Below are 6,230 nucleotides of genomic sequence, written 5' to 3'. Positions count from 1 at the left end.
ATAGTGGGTGCCTGCTTCGAAGCCAGCAGTACTCACTTTCTGGGTGCTCTGGGCCTTCCCAGCCCTGGCAGTCACTTCTGAGTGGTTCCCTCAGAACTCGAGATCTCTGGGGACAGGAGGGCAATTTGTTACGCGGCATAGCCTTGAGCTGACGTGTGGTTTCAGCCCTGGGTTCATTCTGTTGTGTGCTGCTGAGGTTTGAACCCAGGGCCTGGCCCTGCTGGGCATGCACTGTGCCACGGAGCCACAGCCCTGGCCCTGTTCTCTGACTGTAACGGGTTAGCTTAATAAAGACAGAGCTCTTAAGCACATCTATTTCCTAGTGTACCCTGCACAGTATCTGTCTTTGAGTTCTGCCGTCTCCTCGAACTCAGGGAAAGGATCATCTTCCACTCACCGTTCCTGGGTCTGGACTGTGCAGCCAGGTGCCCTGCTGTCCTCAGTCCGGGTGATTATTCCCTTTTCCCTAGTGGTTTGCACTACAGCTCTGTGGATTCTCTGACCCTGGGGTGGGGGAGGGGCAGCCCTTGGTTTCACTTTCTGTTGTTTTCATTGTCCATTGTGCTGATCTCTGCTTTGATCTTCACCGTTTGCTTTCTTCTGCTTACACTGGGTCTCACTGGTTCTCTTGTACAGTTCTCCATGTCCTGCGCCCTCATGTCTCGTGCTGCTTCAGCGGCTTTGATGGCGTTTTTCTTTTCCTCCACCGTGGAAGGCTTTCTGATTCCCTTTTGATCCCTCCTCCGACTCCGCTGTTGAGAACGGGGTATGCAGTTCCTGTGCTCAGCAAATGTCCTTCTCATGGCTTCGGCCCTGGGAAGACTCTGCGGCCGTAGGGGCCTTGGTGGGGTCTGGTTTGCCCCAAGAAGGACCCATGCTCTGCGAACGTCAAGCAGTGAGTAGCGGCTGATGGTGTTGTTCAAGGCTGCTACCTGCTTTCTTTTTTGCTTTGTTGTTGATGTTGTTGGTGTTTTTCGTTTTGTTTTATTTTGTTTTTTGAGACAGGGTCTCACTATGTAGTTGAGACTGACCTGGAGCTATGTAGCCCAGGCTTTTCTTGAACTCACAGCGATCCTCCTGCCTCAGCCTCCTCCTCCTGAGTGGAGGGGGTGCGCCCCCTCTGCCCAGCTCAAGTACGTTTTCTCACGCCTTCCCCGCGTTTCTGTTGGCATCGACTACAGGTCCCTCAGACCTGTGAGCCTCCCCTTGGCCTCAGTGCCTTGCTGAAATGAGTGCCTCTCCCTCCCTTTTGCTTCATCGCAGGAACTTCAGGTGGCCCTGTCCTCAGCTCTCTGGCTTATCCCACAGTGCCTCACCCTCCCCCAGGTCCGGGACAGCGCGCCCTTCCTCACACGTGGCAGTTTTCTTCTCGAGAACGTCAGGTTACCAGTTTAGAGTTTGAATTGTCATTCTATAACAGTATTCAGTCTTTTAACATTTTTATTAGTATGTGTTTGCAACGCATAACAAATGTGATTGTGGCGGGGAATTGGCACATGTACAAATCGAACATTTTCTCCCCATTTCCCAATGTCTATGTTACATTTTAGTCCTCAGTTCCCCTTTTGGATTCTCACACCCTAGACATAATACGGTATTCAAACACACGTGCCTGATTCCTTTCACTCGAGTGTGGTCTCCAGGCGCATCCATTCAGCTAGAGATGTCTCAGGCTCATCCTTCTTTACGGCAGAGCAGAACTCTGTGGTATAAGAGATCCACGTCTTCTTTATTCATCGGTCAACATATTTCATCTGGATCCTTTTTACTTCCTCTCCCCTCCCGCCAGTCTCCCGCATGCCGAGTCCCCTCTGGTCCCCACGCCTCCCTCTCCACCACGTACTCTGTGACAAGTAGAAGCGGGTGAGGAGGTTGGTACCTCATGTTGGTACCCGCCCCTCTGCGGGGGAGCCAGGGTCATCCCCATCCGTGGATTCTCCTCTTGACAGTGGGCCCTGGATTTGTCATTGTCACCCCTGGACGCCAGGCTCGTGGGTGTACCTTGTGGACTGTGGGAGGCGTGGTGTCCCAGGACTCACTGTCCTAGCTCTGGGTCACAGCCCCGTTCCTGGGCCGCCCGGCTGCTTGTCGGACGAGGCAGCAGACAGACGCCCAGATGGCAGGGTGCTACTCCCACAACGGAGCTGGGACCCCGAAGCCTGGCGATGGCCACCCCACCAGGGCTTCTCCTGCCACTGTCCCAGCCCTCTTCCCCAGCACTGCACATGAGGGCCAGGGCCTCCATTACCTTTGTTTCTTACATTTTCCCTGCCTTTCCCCACTTTGGTGGAATCGGGCAGCAGAGTACATCCAAGCTGTTACTCCCCTCTTGTCCAAAAGCCATTTGATAAGAGTAATGGCCTCGCCATTCTGCTCTTAGGTGGTTACTGAGGATAAAGGAAAGATGTACCCATACCAAGACTTGTGTATGAATGTTCAAGCAGCTGTTTTTGTGATAGCTGCAAACCACAAACAGCGCTCCTGTCCATCGACAGGCAAGTGGATAAGTACACTGTGGTCTTGTACATTTCACAATGAAATACTACTCAGCAATGAAAAGGAACACTAGACAGCAGTGAAAAAGAATGCCCTCTCAAAACACACAATTACATAGAAGAACGTCACAAAACACCAGTGCTGAGGGAAAGGAGGCACAGTGTCTTTGGTGTACCACGTTCACAGGAAATCCTAGAATTGCAAACCAATGTCGGGGCAGAAAGCAGACCCTCAGCTGCCTTGACTGGGCAGGCGAAAGGGGTCACAAGCACACTCTGGGGGTGAGGGGTTGTCCACTCTTGCTCGGAGTGTCAAAGCCCACACCTCAAATGTGTCCAGTCTGTTGCTCGCTGATATGCTTCAGCACAGCTGTTGAGGGAGAGCCCCCGGCACTGTGGCTGTCATGTTCCCAGGCCGAGGTGGCATCTGTCCTAAGCGGAAGGCAGACTAAGACCTCGGGGTGCACCTGCTCTGCCCTGGGGGCCCAGGCAGCCCAGACCTCGGGATTGGGAGGTGAAGCAGAGGCCACCATGTCATTGAGCAGATTCTACCCCAGGCTCTGGACGCCAGTGGCTCATCCACGGCCATAAGGCCAGAAGCAGCTGCCCGTGGAGGAGCTGAGGAAGCCAGGAGCAAGGCCTCAGCACAGACCCTCAGCCTTGCAACAGAGCTTGAGCTCTCGGCTCTGCTACCCACCAGAGCAGCGCTCCTGTCTGTGCACAGATCCCTTCTCTCCCCCTGCGCAGATCCCTTCTCTCTTCCTGCACAGATCCCTTCTCTCCCCCTGCACAGATCCCTTCTCTCTCCCTGCACGGATCCCTTCTCTTTCTCAGCAGACAGATCCCTCTGCTGCAGCACCCCCCTTGGCCCCCATCCAGCCAGGAGGGAGCTGTGCCTTCCACCCAGGTTTCAGCCCTGCAGTTGTGAGAGAAGCCCAATATTCTCATGTGTGTTTTCTGGTTGCAGGTTTTTTAAAAAGTAAGTTGTTTATTTATCTGATTGCCCTATTTTTCAATTGGAATATTTATCTTTTGGGCTGATTTTTAAAATGCTTCTAAAAAACAGTAGTGTGAGCTGAAGGGTGTTACAGCATCTGCTTTTTGCTTTTGAATTGCTTTATGTTGCTGGCTTCCACAACCTCACGTGTGTGTGTGTGTGTTCACGCATGTGCGCGTGTGCATGAGTGTGTGTGCATGAGTGTGTGTGCTTACCAGAAGCCGGGCATTTTTCTCAGTCCTTTGCAGGAGTGTTTTTAGTTTAATCGTCAAAAGCCCCTGTGGACGAGGTAAGTGTCTGCAGTTGCGCTGCTCTGACGTCCTGAATGGATTCCAGACTTCCTTTCATGGTGATTTTGACTCTGGGAAGAGCCAGAAGTCTCGTGGTGCCGGTCCCGTGACTGAGGCACATGAGACGCACTGCCGTGCTTTCACGAGCCACCTTACAACCCTGGCTGGCGCCCGGTGGCAGCAGTCACCGGAGTTTTCAAAGCACCTGGAGAGACACTGACGAAGAGGACTCCGGAGCTGCTGCAGAAAGTGGCCAGGAGCGTGGGATGAGCGTGTCTGAAGCGAGGGGAGGTTTTCAGGGGGATTCACGGCGATGTGTCATTCAGTGTAACTTAATTTCGTCTAACTTAAACCTTCACCGTATATTTGCATCACCCCTTGTGGGTTTTATTATTAGCTCCCCTTCATGGTGAGGAAAGGGAGGCCCAGAGAGGGGACTGATTTCTCGTAGCTCACGCAGCTGTGAAGCTCGGAAGCCAGCACTGAACACAGACGCCTCGGCTCTGGCCTCTGGGCCTTGATAACCACAAGGCTTTCCAGCCTCTGGCTCTGAGTGCTGCTTCTTCGAGTCTCTGCTGTTGGGTTTTTCCTTCTCTGCTTCTCCAGGCTGGTCTGGAGCTGGCTTGGAGGTGAGCTCTCTGTGTGTGCATATGAACCCCATTCCCCTCCCGACCCTTTTTAGTGAAGTCACTCTGCAGGTGTGAAGAACCAGGGCCCGTGGAGCTGCTGCTGTCCCCGTGTGAACGCAGGTCCAGGCTCACTGGATGTTACCCCAGGTCACTGTCAGAGCCAGGGTGGAGCCGGATTCCAACTCCCGGCCACGCCCCAGGGCCCACCTGGTTTCCCTCAATGGTCTATTTGCTTGTTTTCCTGCATCTGCCTGCCGAGGAACAGCGTGAATCTTATTTTTCGGGCTGCCTGCTCTCCCGTCTACATCTGTTTCTGCAAATTACCCTGCAGATCTAATCAGTGCGATGGGAGAGACCACGCCAGGGTTCTGATACTTAGCTCGGCTTCGGAAATACAGTCCTCATTCTGTACAGCAAACAATGGGATTTAGTTAGGTTAATAGTGCTCATTTTTCCTGACTTCACTAATTCAGTGTAACATGGTTACTGAAGCTGAACTTCGAAGTCAGCCGGGCTGCTGTGTTTGCACCCATTTGAAACCCTCTGTGGACAGCCAGCGTTTGCCAAGATAATTGAATTGGATCATATTTTTGGATGCCGAGTGGCCTGGGAAGGCCTGGCTTCGCACGCACATGGGAGCAGGCAGGGGGCAGGGGGAAGGGACCGAGCCACCGCCCAGCCCCTCAGAAACAGCGCGACACGAATGTCTGCAAAACAACGCTCTGAGATCGGTCTGATTTGAACAGGAAACCGCAACACAAATTAACTTACGTGATGAATCTCAGGTCGTGTGTAGCAGAAACTTTATGCTCTAATAACATTTATTAGAAGCCAGGAAAATGTCAGAATAAATCATCATAATGTTCACACTAAGAACCTAGGAGAAGAAAAATAAACTGAACATGAAGCACAGATTTTCTAAAATCACAGAAGATCCTGAAATGCAAAACAGTCAAACAGTAGAGACACTCGGGTCTTGGAAGGAGTGCTAAAAGTGTGACAAATGTGACAATAGGTGTGGTAGCACTCCTCTCTAATTACAGCAGTCAGGAGGCTGAGGCAGGAAAAGCACAGTGAGTGCGAAGTCAGCCTGGGCTCCATAGTGTGTTCAAGGCCAGCCTAAACTGCACCGAGTACACAGAGACAGCCTGACTCAAAAAACAAAAAACACAATATGCAGAGCATGGTGGCACATGCCTGCAATCCTAGTACTCATGAGGCTGACACAGGAGGATTGTCATGATCACTGAACCACATAGCAAGAAGTACATAGCCTGAACTACATAGAAGGACCCCGTCTCAAAAAACAAAACAAAACCAAAAATAAATGATTAATTAAATACATCTGTAACAAAGTTAATATAGAGCTACTGTCAGGAGAGCTATCACAAATAAGAAGAATATGAAAAATATAAATTTGGACACCATAAAGATTAAAACACTTGCAAAATAATACTATGATCTTTATCTCAAAAAATTTGAAAGCAAACTAATTGTTTAGAAATATCTAATCACTTTTACAAGGAAAACAAGAAATCTAAATCATAAACATAAATAGAAATATAGAGGCACTCAAAATTAGCACAGCATTCACAAGCAATTGTTATCAAATATTCAGGAAAAACCATGCTAGAAAGACAAGACGTATGAGATAAAATACCCTTCTCCAAAGCCTGGAGTGGCGGCACATGCCTGTAATCCCAGCATTCAGGAGGCTGAGGCAGGAGGGTCACAGTGAGTTCCAGGCTGCCCTGGTCTACCCAGTGAATTCAAGACCAACCTGAACTACATAGCAAGACTCTGTCTCAAAAAGACAAAA

Source organism: Fukomys damarensis, unplaced genomic scaffold, assembly GCF_012274545.1.
Source record: "Fukomys damarensis isolate Sample0158 unplaced genomic scaffold, DMR_v1.0_HiC HiC_scaffold_17, whole genome shotgun sequence".
Taxonomy (NCBI): domain Eukaryota; kingdom Metazoa; phylum Chordata; class Mammalia; order Rodentia; family Bathyergidae; genus Fukomys; species Fukomys damarensis.
The sequence above is the reverse complement of the archived record's forward strand: the minus strand, read 5'-3'. Positions refer to the sequence as shown.